Genomic DNA, 15,129 nt, shown 5'->3' with positions numbered 1-15,129 from the left:
ACCACAAAGGTGTGCCTTCTGCAGTGTATATTATATATGAAAAATAACACTATGCAATTGTATACAACTGTACATTCTATACAATGAAATTGGAAACTCCTAATATTGCATTTGTGTTGCCCTCTACAGTAGAATTTAAGATAGTTACTGCTCTGGGATGGAAGCTCTTTTTCAGTCTACTTGCCCTTATTTTTATTGTCCTGTACCGTCTGCCAGATGGTAATAGTTCCAAAAAATGGGTGCCCAGGAGGAGATGGATTTTTAAGGATGTTTGGAACTTTCTTAAGGCAACAGGAGCTATAAAGCTCTTCCAAAGAGGGGAGGGGGCAACCAAGGACTCTCTGGGCATCTCCCTTTCAGCTGGTCTTTGGGAAAAGGGAGGAAGCGTGAAGATAATTCCTATGTTGTGAAAGACCACAAAGGAACATCATGGAAACAGGACCTGGCAGAGAGATTAGTAACTCATAGGTACCTGATTGGCTGTTGACTGACAAGGGGCCCGTTTTCTGGGCTTCAAACATTTCCCTGGCTGTTTTTGTACATGCTCGGCCAACAATCTTAGTAGCTGCAAAATTGAATGCATGTTCTTCATTGCAATGTGAGGCTACCAATGAGTTTGGGAAATGTTGATTGGTTTCTATTTAACCACAACCTTAACACTTCCTTTTTTCTCTCTCTTCTTATTAGGGTCACTTGGGATTATAACTGTCCTCTATATAAGTAGATTAAGGTATAGAAGAACCTGAAGACTTTGTATTTTTCAACTACCATATAGTATATCAACTGTTTTGAAATGAGTTAAAAGATAACGGCCACTGGCTCTGCAATACCAACTTCCTCTTCTTCATCATCCAGAGGACAAAGATCAATACACACAATGTTGCAACAGGAAAAAGACAAGGAAGTGATACTGCAGATGATTATGCAAGGAATACAAAAAATACAAGTAAGACCAGAGAAGATAGAAAAGAGAACAGATAACATTGAAAAGAGAATAGAAAATATAGAACAAAGAAGAGAAAACATCAAACAAAAAGCAGGGAATGGAGATGGGAAAATTGAGAATATTCACCAAATGATGATGAAATATGAGGACAGACTTCAAAAAACTGAAGAAAAAGATGAGGAAAGAGATAAGAAAATTGGAAATATTGATACCAGATTCAGTGTGGTTGAAAAAGATAACAGTGGAATACTGGGATGGGAGATCAATGGATCAGAATTTTATCTCAGATTTCAGATTTTATTTCAGATTTAGAAGAAAAGGGAGAAAATCTGGCAGAAATAATGATAGAAATTCTGGCAGACATCTTGGAGATAACCCAAGAGAAGATGATGGATGGTATAGACAAGTTGTTTTGAGACTATATGCAGTGAGAAACAATCTCCCAAGAGAAGTTCATATAAGGTTTACTAAGAAAGCAATTAAGACAAATATTAGAGAAGGCAAGAGACAAAAGACTGGAATAAAAAATAAGGAGATTGCGGTTTTGAAACAAGTACCAAGAAGAGTGAAAGAGAATAGAATACCAATTTGTGACTCACTCACTCACTCACTCACTAGACGCCTCTTCACCCAACGTGGGTATAGGCGACTTCCATGGAAATTTATGGCGATCCATGGAAGCTGTTTCGGCTGGATATACCCAAGGGGACGCCAGTCCCAAGGGTCGACAGAGCCCGATTGGTGGGAACAGGGGGCACCACGTGAAGGCCGGGTTGTCGTTTGATAGTTGAGAGGCTATATTTGGCGCATCAACTATCCTTGCCCCCCCCCCCCAATTTGTGACTAAAATTTTACTTTAAAAAGTTGTTAATTATAGATGGCTGATATCAGAAGGTCTCATGTTTGTATGGCAAGGACGAAGATATAGAATAGATTCAACTGTGATAGCAGAACTATTCTATGCAGAACATTTGAGAGGGAAAGATGAGGAGACAGAAAAAGAAAAACCACTAATTGTACTCCAAGAGGAGTACAGAAAGAAGAAGGTGCGGTAGGCAGCATTGACCTTAGAGAACAACAAGAACCGAGATCTACTAGAGCAGTAAATCCTTCTTATAAAGTATAAATATGGAAGAGAAAAAATTGATTACAATTAATATAAATGGACTTAATTTGGCTATTAAAAGAAGGAAAACATTCCATAGAGAAATTAAAATTGGACAAAATCTGCCTACAAGAAGTACATATTAAAAAGCAACATGAACAAATACTGGTGCAGCCAAAATTAGGGAAAATATTTACTGCGTTGCCAAGATGTAAGAAAAGAGGAGTGGTTTTGTATATCAAAGATACAATCCCAGCAGAACAAATCTACACAGATGATGATGGAAGAATTTTGATGGTGGAAATTATGGGCAATAATAAGAAAATACTTTTAGTAGCAATTTATGCTCTTAATGACAACCAAGATGAATTTTATAGAAAATTACACATGAAAATATTTGCCAATCACCTCCAAGATGTGGCTTTACTCCCAAGTTCACCCTGTTTTCTTAGTAGTTCTTGTCTTCTGGCATCTCTGCGCACGCACACACTGGGAACAGGTTCCAGCTGTTCCTCTGCCTCACTGCTGTCTAGCTCCTTCTCTACCTCCAATGCTTCAGTGAACTTCCCTCAGTCCCCAGGACTGGCCCATGTTTTTCCACAACCTCCTCACTGTCCGACTGCTGCCAGTTTCACTGGTGCCCCACAACAAAAGGGGACATAAATGACAAGGCGCGAGCAAGGATGAGTGCAGCCTGGATGAGTTGGCGAGACCTCACTGATGTGTTATGTGACAGATGGATGCCAACCCATCTTGAATCTAAGACCTACAAGAGAACCATCCTCCTGTTGCACTGTAGGGCCCCTGAATGCTGGGCAGCAACAGGAGGGAGCAAAAGCTCTCTCCATACCATGGAAATGTGAAGGCTCCATTGAATATAGGGCACTTCCCTTCCTGACCACATCACACATGACACCATTTGACCACATTTTGGTGTGGCACCAATTACAGAGAAGATGAGAGAAGTCCGACTCTGCTGATAAGGACACATCCCGAGAGCAGCATCTTCCACCATGGCCAAGGCTGCCTACCGACTAGAAGTCAATGACTGGTGACCTTGTGGGCATCCAAAACAGGGATGGCAAGAGGTCATCAACAAAGATATGGAAGTTGCAGGCCTTCTCCTAGGCGATGCAGGTGACGGAGCAAAGTGGCCCTCAATGATCCCAAAACCGGACCCTGCACCTCTGGGAATATGCTAGGAAGAAGAAGATGGGGCCCTTGGTTCTCCCTGGACTTGGTTCTTTAGTTTCACACTTTTCATGACCCAAGTACATCATCAGTGTTGTACAGCTTCCTACAGCTTGACTCGCTGAGTGACCATTCAAAGTTACAACGGACCCCCTCAAAAGTATTTACCACATATTTCGGTTTACGACCATTTGCAACGTTCCGTGGTCACCTGATTCTATTTTTTTTAAATAAATGTTTTTTAATTTTAATTGAAACAAGTACAGCATCTTTCTTTACATCTGTAGAAAATGTATCAATCGATTACAGATCCTCCACGGTCAACAAACATAACTCATATTAACTTAAGCATTATTATATATCCATTTTCATTTGACTGTAATTATTATTTAAAAGTATTAATACAAGTAATAATCTTGAACAATACCTGCCCACACCAGTGGGAAAAGAAAAAATCAAAAAGAAAAGGCAAAAAAAAAAAAATAGGACAAAAAAAAACAAAACAAACATGACAGGCAGGGAAAAAGAACAAAACACAGGTATCTATTTAAAAAAAAAGAAGTATATCAGCTGGTTACAACATGCTTTGGTGCTTCTCTTCCATTAATTCATATTAATTCAAATATCTTAACTCAAATGTTTACCATATTAACATCATTATACCTCCAGTTTTAATTGCCTATATTTATTTAAACATCCTTCATCCTTAGCTATACCAAAAAATTAATCCATAACACATGCTGACATTTCATTTACTACTTATAAAGTCCTCTATTTACATCAAATCCTCATATCCTATTTTAGCTGAACATCCATAATATATAGTTATATCATATATCATAACATTTTCCCAGTGTTGATTAACATTTGATTGTATGTATTTTATTTAGTTTTTATAATAGTGGTAGTTATTGTAATTAATACTCTTTATGTATAATCCAAAAATGTTTTCTCATATCCAATTGTTATTTATCATATCGACTCCACATTACATACATTACTATCAATATCAATTATTATTCAGCTATATCTGTTACAAAGAGAGCAATTAGATTAGCTAGATTTCTTCAATCTATCAGCCAATTCCACATTATATACATTACCATCAATATCAATTATTATTCAGCTATATCTATTACAAATTAAAATAATCAGATTTAGCTAATTTTAAATTATATTCTTGCATCTGTCAGCCTGTGTCCCTCCAACAGCAAAATATTCTTAATCCAGTTGCCATTCGTTGAATAAATTTACCAAATGTTTTTATAAGCAAGTCCAGACAAAAATATCTTCGCACCTTTTGGCTCTGAATGTCAGTGATGAAATAATAATGTTGTCCCGGGCTTGTAAAATTTTTCAGATTGACTTTAATTCTCCAGGGTGGAGTTTCCATTTCTCCTGCACTCTGTCTCTTTAAATGAATCTTCCTTATGGCTCCCCCCCCTCCTTTCTTCCTCTGAGATAGACCAGACGCCATTTCTCACATTTTCCATTTGTATTTCAGGAACATTCAAACATTCAACAATCTCAGTTTTTCCTTCATATTTTAAAATCATATGATCCAATTTTCTTTCCAATTTCTGAAAAGAGTCAAAAAGCTCTTGACATGCGGAAGAAAGAATCTGAAATGAGGCTTCAGACGCCATGATGTGTCGCAGTTAGAAATTCCAAATATAAACACGCTGAAAACTGTGCAATCTTATCTGATCGTAAACACAGCCAGGTAGTAAAGATGTCAGATCGTGACAGGATAATTAGTAGAAAGTTGACTTTACGATCCACTTAAAAAGAGTCAGTGAGGGGGGTTGCCGAAGCATTCCTTGAAGCATTTAAGAAATAAAGTAGCCACCAGCCATAAATCCATTAAAAAAAGACCAATTTGCCGCTAGATTCTTCTATTTTATGGTTTCAATTAGTTTAGGCTTTTAGCGCGGACAGTTTCTCTTGAATAATAAAATCAGCTTACCAGATGACATCACTTCTGCCATTCTTAGGGGCAACCTGCAGTTTCAGTTAGCACGCAGCTAATCCAGAAAGGAATTGGCACGAGGAGTAAATACCCCCCCCCCCGCAGAGACTTTGCGGGTGTCTCTGAGGTCCTGGGTCTCTCCTCACCTTCACTGTCATCTCCGGGACAGCTAGAGTTCAAAGAACCCGTCCAAAAATCCTTCGGAATAGAGGAATTTCAGGAATAGCCTGAAACTCCGTCTTCTCACTGCTAAGCCCCGCCTTCTTCCACCTGATTCTATATTTTTGATGCACATACCCAAAACCAGCATTTATTTTCATTTCCCTGCAAAACTGGCCCGTTGTAAACCATTGCTTCACTTACCGACTGTGTTCACTTACCGACCGCCGCAAAAAGCCAAGCTTCTCTAGGGCCTTCACAACTTGCAACCATAGCCTCCATGAGGGTCATAAGTTGAGAATGACCCTGTGTTTTGTCTTTCCACATAGGAACTCCAAGCTTACCTGCAAACATCGCCCGATAATAGTCTCGTGTTTTAGTCCCGGTGTGCATTTTATCTTTGCTTCGGGAATCAGCATTGCAAAGGTCAACTCTGCAAGGGTCACACACAGCTCCGCCGCATCTCTGCCCATAAAACATTAACTTTTACAACCAGGCAAACTGAGATACGAAGGAGTTAAGGCTTCTCCCCGGGTGGAATCGTGCATCATTTTAACCTGGCTGTTAATCTGTCAGTGTTTTTTCTACCTTGGCCTAGCTAGCTGGCTGGGGAATTCTAGGAGTTGAAGTCCACCCCTCCTAAAGGGGCTGAAGTTGAAAAAAAAACACTGAACTAGATTTTTGGCATCAGATCTAGAAATGGTCCATGGAACATTCTTCATTTATTTGATTAGTTATCCCACCTTTGCAAGCAGTCCTCGACTTACGACAGTTCATTTAGCGACCGTTCAAAGTTACAATGGCACTGAATAGTTTAGGAACGCATCCCACAGTTACGACCTTTGCGGCATCCCCGTGGTCACGTGATCAAAATTCGGATGCTGGGCAACGGACTCCTCTTTACGACAGTCGCTGGGTCATGGGGATCCCCTTTTGCGACGAGCAAAGTACAATGGGGAAGCCAGATTCACTTAACAACTTGAGGGATTCACGTAACAACTGTGGCCAGAACTCACTTAACGAATGACTCACTTAAGGATGGAAATCTTGGGCTCAGTGGTGATCCTAAGTCAAGGAGCATCTATATTACATATTCAAGGTGGCAAAGATGCCTAACTCTTCTTTCCCCTGTTTTCTCTTCAACAACAACCATGTGAGGTGGGTTGGACTGAGGGAGATAGACTGGCCAGTCACCCAGCTTCTTTCATGCCTAAGGCGGGACTAGAACTCTCTGTCTCCTGGTGATTGGCCCAAAATCATCCAGCCGGCTTCCATGCCTAAGGCGGGACTAGAACTCTCCGTCTCCTGATGATTGGCCCCAAATCACCCAGCTGATTTTCATGCCAAAGGCAGGACTAGAACTCTCCATCTCCTGGTAATTGGCCCCCTATCATCCAGCTGATTTTCATGCCAAAGGCGGGACTAGAACTCACCAGCTCCTGGTGATTGGCCCAAAGTCACCTAGCAGACTTTCTTACATAAGGCAGAACCCACAAAGTACTGGAGATCAGCTCAAAAGTCGCGAAACCCACTTTAATTCCTAAGGCGAGACTAGAACTCATTGTCTCTCAGAGTTTAGCCAAAGTTGCCAGGTTAGCTTTCATACTTAAGGCGGAACTAGAATTTGTGGTATCCTGGTGATTGACCTAAAATTACCCAATGAACTTTCTTACATAGGTGGGACTAGAACTTCCAATCCCACGATGATCGGTCCAAATCCCACTTTAATTCCTAAGGCTGGATTAGAACTCAGGGTCTTCTGGTGATTCACAAAAGTCACCCAGACTTACCTCCTGTACTTGCGCAACTGTCCCTGACACCTATTAGCTCTTCGGTGCCAGGCATCCAGGAACAACTCACTACTGGCATCCGGCTCACTCTCCCTTGTCTACTCCCCACTGGTCCAAGGCTCAGGCGCCTCCTGTGGCCAACCAGCCTCTCTGCGCCGTACTCAGAGTCGGAACCCTGTCCAGGCTCTTCCACATCCTCCAGAGCCAACTCATAGGGCCCCTCGCTGTCGGAGTCTGGTGGCAGCTTCAACGGCTCCTGCTGGGCCACACAAGACATACGTTTTGCTATAAGTAATAATTGGATATGAATATTGAATGGTACCTATGAAAGAAAGATTAAGGTCAATAAAAAAGAACTAAGTTAAATTTAGTTAAGTTTTGTTTATTAGGGGGCAAATGTTATGATAAAGGACACAGTCAAATAAAGGAGGGATAATGATAACAACGTATATACATATATACATGGGTACAACATAAGGAAAGTGGTTGTAAATTGTAAACAATGATTTGGAAAGGAGGATTAGAAATTTTTGTTATTAAATATTATGGATGTTTAGCCAGAATAAGCCATAAGGATTCAGTGTTATTGGAAGATATTAGAAATAGCAAATGAAATGAAAGGCCAGTATGTGGTTATGTTTTAAATCTTGATATATTTTATGATGAAGGACGTTTAAACAACTATAGTCAAATGAAAATGGAGGTATGATGATGTAACATGTGTAAATATATCTGAGTTAAAATACTTAATATGAATTATGGTTGATGACTGTGGAAGAGATGCACGAAAGTCTTTTGTAACCAACTGATACACTTTCTACTGTAGGGTTATTACAATGTTCATCTGGATGGTTTTTGGAACTGCGGTTACACGTAATTGCAAGCGTCAGCAATTCTTTGCTTGCAGTGTTCCCAAGCATGTACAAGGACACAGGATGAAACAATGTATAACCTGTAACATTTGCTGCTTTGAATGTATAATATTTGAGTCTTTCATTGTGTGTGAAAACATGCATATTCTCATGAACACCAATGATGTAATTACTAACCAATTACTGTACCATGGAGAATTGTTAACCAATAATGGAATAACACGTAAAGTAGGTAAGAACTGAGAAACTAAGAAACTATAAAAATCCTGTCTGATGCTCAATGAAGTTGCTGTTGATTCTCAATAAACTGCTGTTGATTCTGCTATCCGTGGATTGGTTTCCTTTCACTCATCTTCAGCCTCCAGGGACAAATGCTACATTCTAGAGGACGTAAAGAAGGAGGATTCTTTGTGTTGTGTCTGTTTTGAAAATAAAAAATAAAAAAATTATATATATATAAAAAATTAACGTTGATTGGATGAAGGCAAATATATGAGTCCCAGGATAATGTCTATGAAGCTTCTCCGTCATTCAGGTCCTGGTTGTCCCAAAGGTGCTTTTTTTTTTTAATTAAGAAAAATTTTTAGTTTTTAATTTAAAACAAGTACAAAATCTTTCTTTACATGCTATAGAAAGTGTGTCAGTCGGTCACAAATAAACTAATAATCCTCCACAGTCAACAAACATAATTCATGTCAACTCGAACATTTTAACTCAAATATTCATACATATCACCATCATCATATATCCATTTTCATTTGACTGTAATTATTATTTAAAAATATTAATAAAGATAATAATCTTAAACAATACATGCCCACACCAGTGGGAAAAGAAAAAATCAAAAAAGAGGGGGGGGGAGACAAAAAGAACAAAGAAAAGGTAGGGAAGAAAAAACAAAAACAAAAACAAAAAACAAAAACAAAACAAAAAAAGAACACAGGTATATATTATATATAAAAAAGTATTTCAGCTGGTTACAACATGTTTTGGTGCATCTCTTCCATTAATTCATATTAATTCAAATATCTTAACTCAAATGTTTACCATATTAACATCATCATACTTCCACTTTTAGTTGACTACAGTTATTTAAACATCCTTCAACCTTAACTATGCCAAAGAATTAATCCATAACACCTGCTGACATTTCATTTACTTGCTTGTAGAATCCTCGATTAACATCAAATCCTCGTATCTTATTTTAGCTGAACATCCATAATATTTAGTACCAAAAAGTCCATCTTCCATGCAGTATAGTTTATTATCATTCTCCCTTCTTTATGTAGTTATATCATATATCATAACATTTTCCCCATATTAATTAACATCTAACTGTATATATTTTATTTTATTTTTTAATAGTGATAATTATTGTGATTAATAACCTTTGTATATAGTCCAAAAATATTTCCAACCTTCCTTTCTCATATCCAATTATTATTTATCATATCAACTCCACATTATATACATTACTATCAATATCAATTATTATTCAGCTATATCTATTACAAATAAGAGTAATTAGATTTAGCTAATTTTCAATTGTATTCTTCAATCTATCAGCCTATGTCTCTCCAATAGCAAAACTTCCTTAGCCCTATCACCATTCTTAAAACAAATTCCCCAAACGTTTTTATAAGCAAGTCCAAACAGAAGTATCTTCGCACCTTTTTGCTTAGGGTGCCTTTGGTGTAATAACGTTGTCCTTGGCTTGTTCCACTCAATTTGTTTTTGATTTTCAAGGGTGGTATCAAAAATTCTGCAAATAATGTTTCATAAAGTATTGATTCTTTTATGCTTCTCATTCCTCCTGCAATCTGTCTTTTAAGATAAATTTTTTGTATAGCCGCCCCTCTTTCACGCGTTGTATCTCTTTCCCTTTCTGCCTCCGAAATAGACCAGACGCCCGACGTGTCAGCAAGTTGAGAGACTTCCTTTCTGACATTCTTCATTTGAATTTCAGGAGCACTCAAACATTCAACGCTCTCACTCTTTCTTTCATATTTTGATGTTAAAGACAAGAGATAGTCCAGTTTTTTTTCAGATTTTTCTGAAAATTTTTCATACGTATCAAACAACTTTTGAAAAGCGGAAAAAATCACTTGAAATGAATCACTTGAAGCAAGTACAGACGCCATGATGTGATGCAGAAAATATTCGCAAGTAAGGACACGCTGAGAGCTATGCAGTCTTATCTGATCTTAGACCAACACAGCCAAGCAGTAAAAGTGTCAAGTTATAAGAAGCCAAATTAAAGTAAATTGGTTTACAGCCCACTTAAAGAGAGAGCCTGCGGGAGTGTTGAAGTAAAGTAAACTTTCCTTTATCCACGTAAACAGCATTCAAAACATTAAAGAAATAGGGTAACCACCAGCCATAAATCCATTAAAAAAAACCAATTCGCCGCTAGATTCTTCTGTTCTTTGGTTTCAATTAGCTTAGATTTTAATGCGGACCATCTCTCTTTGAGTAATAAAATCAGCTTACCAGTTGGAATCACTTCTACCATTCTTAGGGGCTACCTGCAGTTTCGGTTAGCATACAGCTAATCCAGAAAGGGTTGGCAAAAGGGGTTAAGTTCTGAGCCCCCCCCCCCGCCCCCGAGACCTGCAAACGTCTCTGAGGTCACTGGATCTCCCCAAGCCTTCACTGTCCCTCCAGGACAGCTAGGATCGAAAACGACCCGTCCAATTCTTCCGGAATAGGGGAATTTCAGGAATGGCCTGAAACTCCGTCTTCTCACTGCTAAGCCCCGCCTTCTTCCCAAAGGTGCTTTTTCAAGAGGCAACAGGACTCTCTTGGTTTTTCTTTGAAAATGTTTCGCTTCACCTCCAAGAGAACTGAAGAAACTTCTTGAATGAGAAGCAAAATGTCTTCAAAGAAAAAACCAGAAAGTCCAGTCTTCTGAGGACGCCTGCTGGAGCCCATCTTCAGGGAACTTCTCTCTACCAGAATATATGCTTCAGATTATTCTATGCTTCATACTTATGTGGTGCCTTCCCATTGGTTGAGTGGTGTGTTTGGGTAATGTTGATTGGCTTTCTATTTACCCACAACCTTAACACAGAATATGGTTTTTAAGATGTTAGTTTAATGAAAAGACGGACCAGTGGTGACATGAAAGCAGTCTTCCAATATCTCAGGGGCTGTCCCAAAGAAAAGGGAGTCAAGCTATTCTCCAAAGTGTCTGAAGGCAGGAAAAAGAAACAAAGAACAGCATAGCATAGCATACCATGGAATAGGAATAGGAATAGAATGGAATAGACATATGTAGGGTTTTTACAGTGAATCATCTGGATGGTCCTTAGAACTGAGGTTACACGTGTAAGTACAAAGTGCGGCAATCTGCGGAAATATTTGCTTGTCAGCTATTCTTTGCTTGCAGCGTGTTCCCAGGCATGAAGGACACGGGATGATGAAACAAAGTATAACTTGCAACATTTTATTCATTTGAATGATAACACTTGATTCATTCAGCTGCAACAACATGCACATTCTCACGAACACCAATGATGTAAGGCCTAACCAATTGTTGTGCCTTGGAGACTTGTTAGCCAATAATGATATAACACGCAAAGTAGGTAGAACTAAAGAAGCTGCAAACACTATAAGAATGATATTTCATGATTAATAATTTTGCTGTTGATTCTGCTATCTATGGAATGCTTTGTTCAATAAACTTTTGTTGGTTTAGCTATCCGTGGGTGGATTACATTCTTTCATCTTCAGCCTCGGGATCCTAATCACTACAGACATAGACATAGAAATTAGAATAGAATAGAATAGAAATAGAATAGCATAGAATAGAATTCAAATAGAATAGAAGAGAATAGAAAAAGAAATAACATAACATAGCATAGAAATAGAAATGGAATAGAATAGAAAGAATAGAATAAGAATAAGAATAAGAATAAGAATAAGAATAAGAATAAGAATAAGAATAAGAATAAGAATAAGAATAAGAATAAGAATAAGAATAAGAATAAGAATAAGAATAAGAATAAGAATAAGAATAAGAATGGAGATGGAGATGGAGATGGAGATGGAGATGGAGATGGAGATGGAGATGGAGATGGAGATGGAAATGGAAATGGAAGAGAAGAGAAGAGGACCTTGGGGGTCTTCTAGTCCAGCCCCCTGGTCAAGCAGGAGGACCTATACCAGTGATGGCTAACCTTTTCCGGACTGAGTGCCCAATGTGCGTGTGAATTGGCATGAATGCGCACATGTGCACCCAAACCCTCTAAATGCAATGTCCATGCGATCCCACAGCAAGAGGCACGCTTCCTGTGCTTGCATACGTGCCCCCCCCAATGCACCCCATCTCCTGCACATGTGCGGCAGGGACCTGAACACCAGTTGGCCAACGGGCGGCGAGCGGTGCCGGAGCTGAACTGAGGAGACAGCTTGGGCTCTGCATGACACCTCTGGCACGTGGGCCATAGGTTTACCATCACGGAGCTGTACCATTTCAGAGAAGTGACTGTCTAGTCTCTTCTTAAATGGATGGAAACTAATGAAGGAGAGAAGCAAGCTGCAATTAAGGAGAAATACCCAGAGAGTCAGAACAATCAAGCAGTGGGACAACCAGTCTTCATAACTTGTGGTTGCTCCAACTCTGGAAGTTTTAAAGAAGAGGTTGGACAACCATTTGTCTGAAGTGATATAAGGTCACCTGCCTGAGCTAGGGGTTGGACTAGAAGACCTACAAAGTCCCTTTCAAGTCAGTTGTTTTGAAATAATTGGAGAATTCCGTTCAGTTCAAAGTTTATTCTGATTAAGACAATAGCTGTGACTCATGATAACAGCAGATAACTGTGTTCAGCGAGAGCATTGAAGATATCCATTTTTAATAAGGTATTTCTTTAACAGACATTGGGACTCTGAATGTAACATCATCTCATATTGTTGTTTGACTTATTATCTTTTATTTCGTGCATAAAGTCTTTTTCAGTAATGAAACTGTTTTTGTCCAATCCAGGAAACGTCCAGCAAGTGAAGGGCAGCTCAAATCTCTGGAGAAACCGCAGATGCCTTGATATGCCCTGTAACCCCATAAGAAAGAAGGAATTGTTAGGTGCAAAACTGATTCCAGGGAGATCTGAAGCCACGAAGGTCGTTCAAAGCGGAAGAGGTCAAGAAACTCCGAAATGGAAAAGCTGCTGGTGTCTAAAGCCACTGAAGCAAACTCCGCTCTGGAACCAGAAGCTGCATTGAATGACAAAAAACTTCACAACAATTTTATTTCTTTCTTCATCTAAGTTAACTAGTTGTCCATCTCACAAAGAAGAGATTCTGGAAGGTCTGCAAGGAAACTAAAATACAGGGAATCTTTGACCTGCGACCCCAGTCGGGTCCAAAACTTTTGTTGCTAAGCGAGACGATTGTTAAGTGAGTGTTGCCCCATTTTACAACCTTTCTTGCCACCTTTGTTAAGTGAATCCCTAGAGTGGAATTAAGGAGAAACTTCCGGACAGTGAGGAAAATTAACCCCTGGAATAGCTGCCTTCAGGAATCGTGGGAGCTCCATCACTGGAGGCTTTCAAGAAGAAACTAGAGAGCCCCTTATCAGGAAATAGTGTAGCTTCTCCTGCTTGATCAGGGGCTGGACTAGAGGACCTCCAAGGTCCCTTCCAGCTTTATTCTGTTCTGTTCTGTAAGTTAGTCACGTGGTTGTGAAATGAATCCAGCTTCCCCATCGACTTTGCTGGTGAGAAGGTCACAAAATGGGATCACGTCCCTCCTGGGACAGCGCGACCGTCATAAATGTGAGTCAGTTACCAAGCATCTGAATTTTGATCATATGACTGTGGAGATGCCGTAACGGTCATAAGTGTGAAAAACAGTCATAAGTCACTTTGTTCAGTGCCGTTGTAGACTTGAACTGTCATGAAACAAACTGTTATAAGCCAGACGACAAAATATCATATAAGATAATGTAACATCACATCACATAATGTCATATATCATATATCATGAATCCTGTATCCTGCATCATATATCATGTACCATGTAAGAATAAAGTGGATCAGCCATAATCTTGGTTGGGGTTTTTGGAGATCCAGCAGGTGGAGAGCCTCCCTCCCTCCCTCCCATTGGGTCATTCCATAGGAGACTCCTGGCTTTGCTCCACATGATATGACCAATGTGATCAAGGGGACCCTCCATATCCCACCCCTGTCACCTGGGGGAGTGGGAGGCCCCTGGAGTCATGGCCTCAGCTGTCCCCATGAGACATAAAGGATGCAGTGATGTCATGGCCCCTGAGGGCAGACTGGGAAAGGCCCAAGGGAGGAGAGGAGAGCTTTGGAGCCTTGAGTTAAGCAGCTCTGCTTTCTCTCTGCTGCCTGTCGCTCACTCTCCGTCTTCTCTCTCTAGAGGAGTTTTAGTTTGGTTGCGGTGCCAAAACAGACAGTTGTAGAGGTAAAAAGGACAAGAATTCCTCTGTAGAATCAGAAGCTCCTTGGGCAGTCGGAGCTTTCTGAGTTGACCAGGGAAGAACATGTAGATAGGTAGATAGGAGATAGATAGATAGATAGATAGATAGATAGATAGATAGATAGATAGATAGATAGATAGATAGAGACAGACAGACAGACAGACAGACAGATAGACAGACAGAACCACCAATGAACACTTTGGAGTTACAAACTTTCTCTTTTGTTGATAGGATCTGTTTCCAGGTCTAGCAATCATTCTTTACGGCAGGATGTCTCACAGGCTGAACAAGTTGCCCTGCCTGAAGAAGGACAGCCAGAAGGCCCGTCCTCAGATCACTAATAATGACCCGCAGCGGTCGGACCAGAGAGCCCAATTCTCGGGCTCCCACCCATCCACTTCTTCAGCTGCTCAGCGAGCCACACAGGTCCTGCCTGTGATGAAATCTTCTCCAGCTCCAAAGGAGCCCAGGAAGAAAGTGCAGCTTCCATCACTGGGGCTGCCTGATTTGGCCAAGAAAGGAACTGTGAAGACCCCTCCGAAGGGTGCTCAGATGGAGGTCAAGCATGGCCAGAAGGAGCCTCCTTCCCTCCCAAGAGGGCCTGAGTGGGAAAAGGGTCGGAGCAGCAGCCTTGACCAGGGGAGAAAACGCTCCC

The sequence above is a fragment of the Thamnophis sirtalis genome, unplaced genomic scaffold, assembly GCF_051295495.1.
Source record: "Thamnophis sirtalis isolate CommonGarterSnake01/CBP01778 unplaced genomic scaffold, rThaSir2_p1.2 scaffold_5, whole genome shotgun sequence".
NCBI lineage: Eukaryota > Metazoa > Chordata > Lepidosauria > Squamata > Natricidae > Thamnophis > Thamnophis sirtalis.
Note: the sequence above shows the minus strand (reverse complement) of the source record.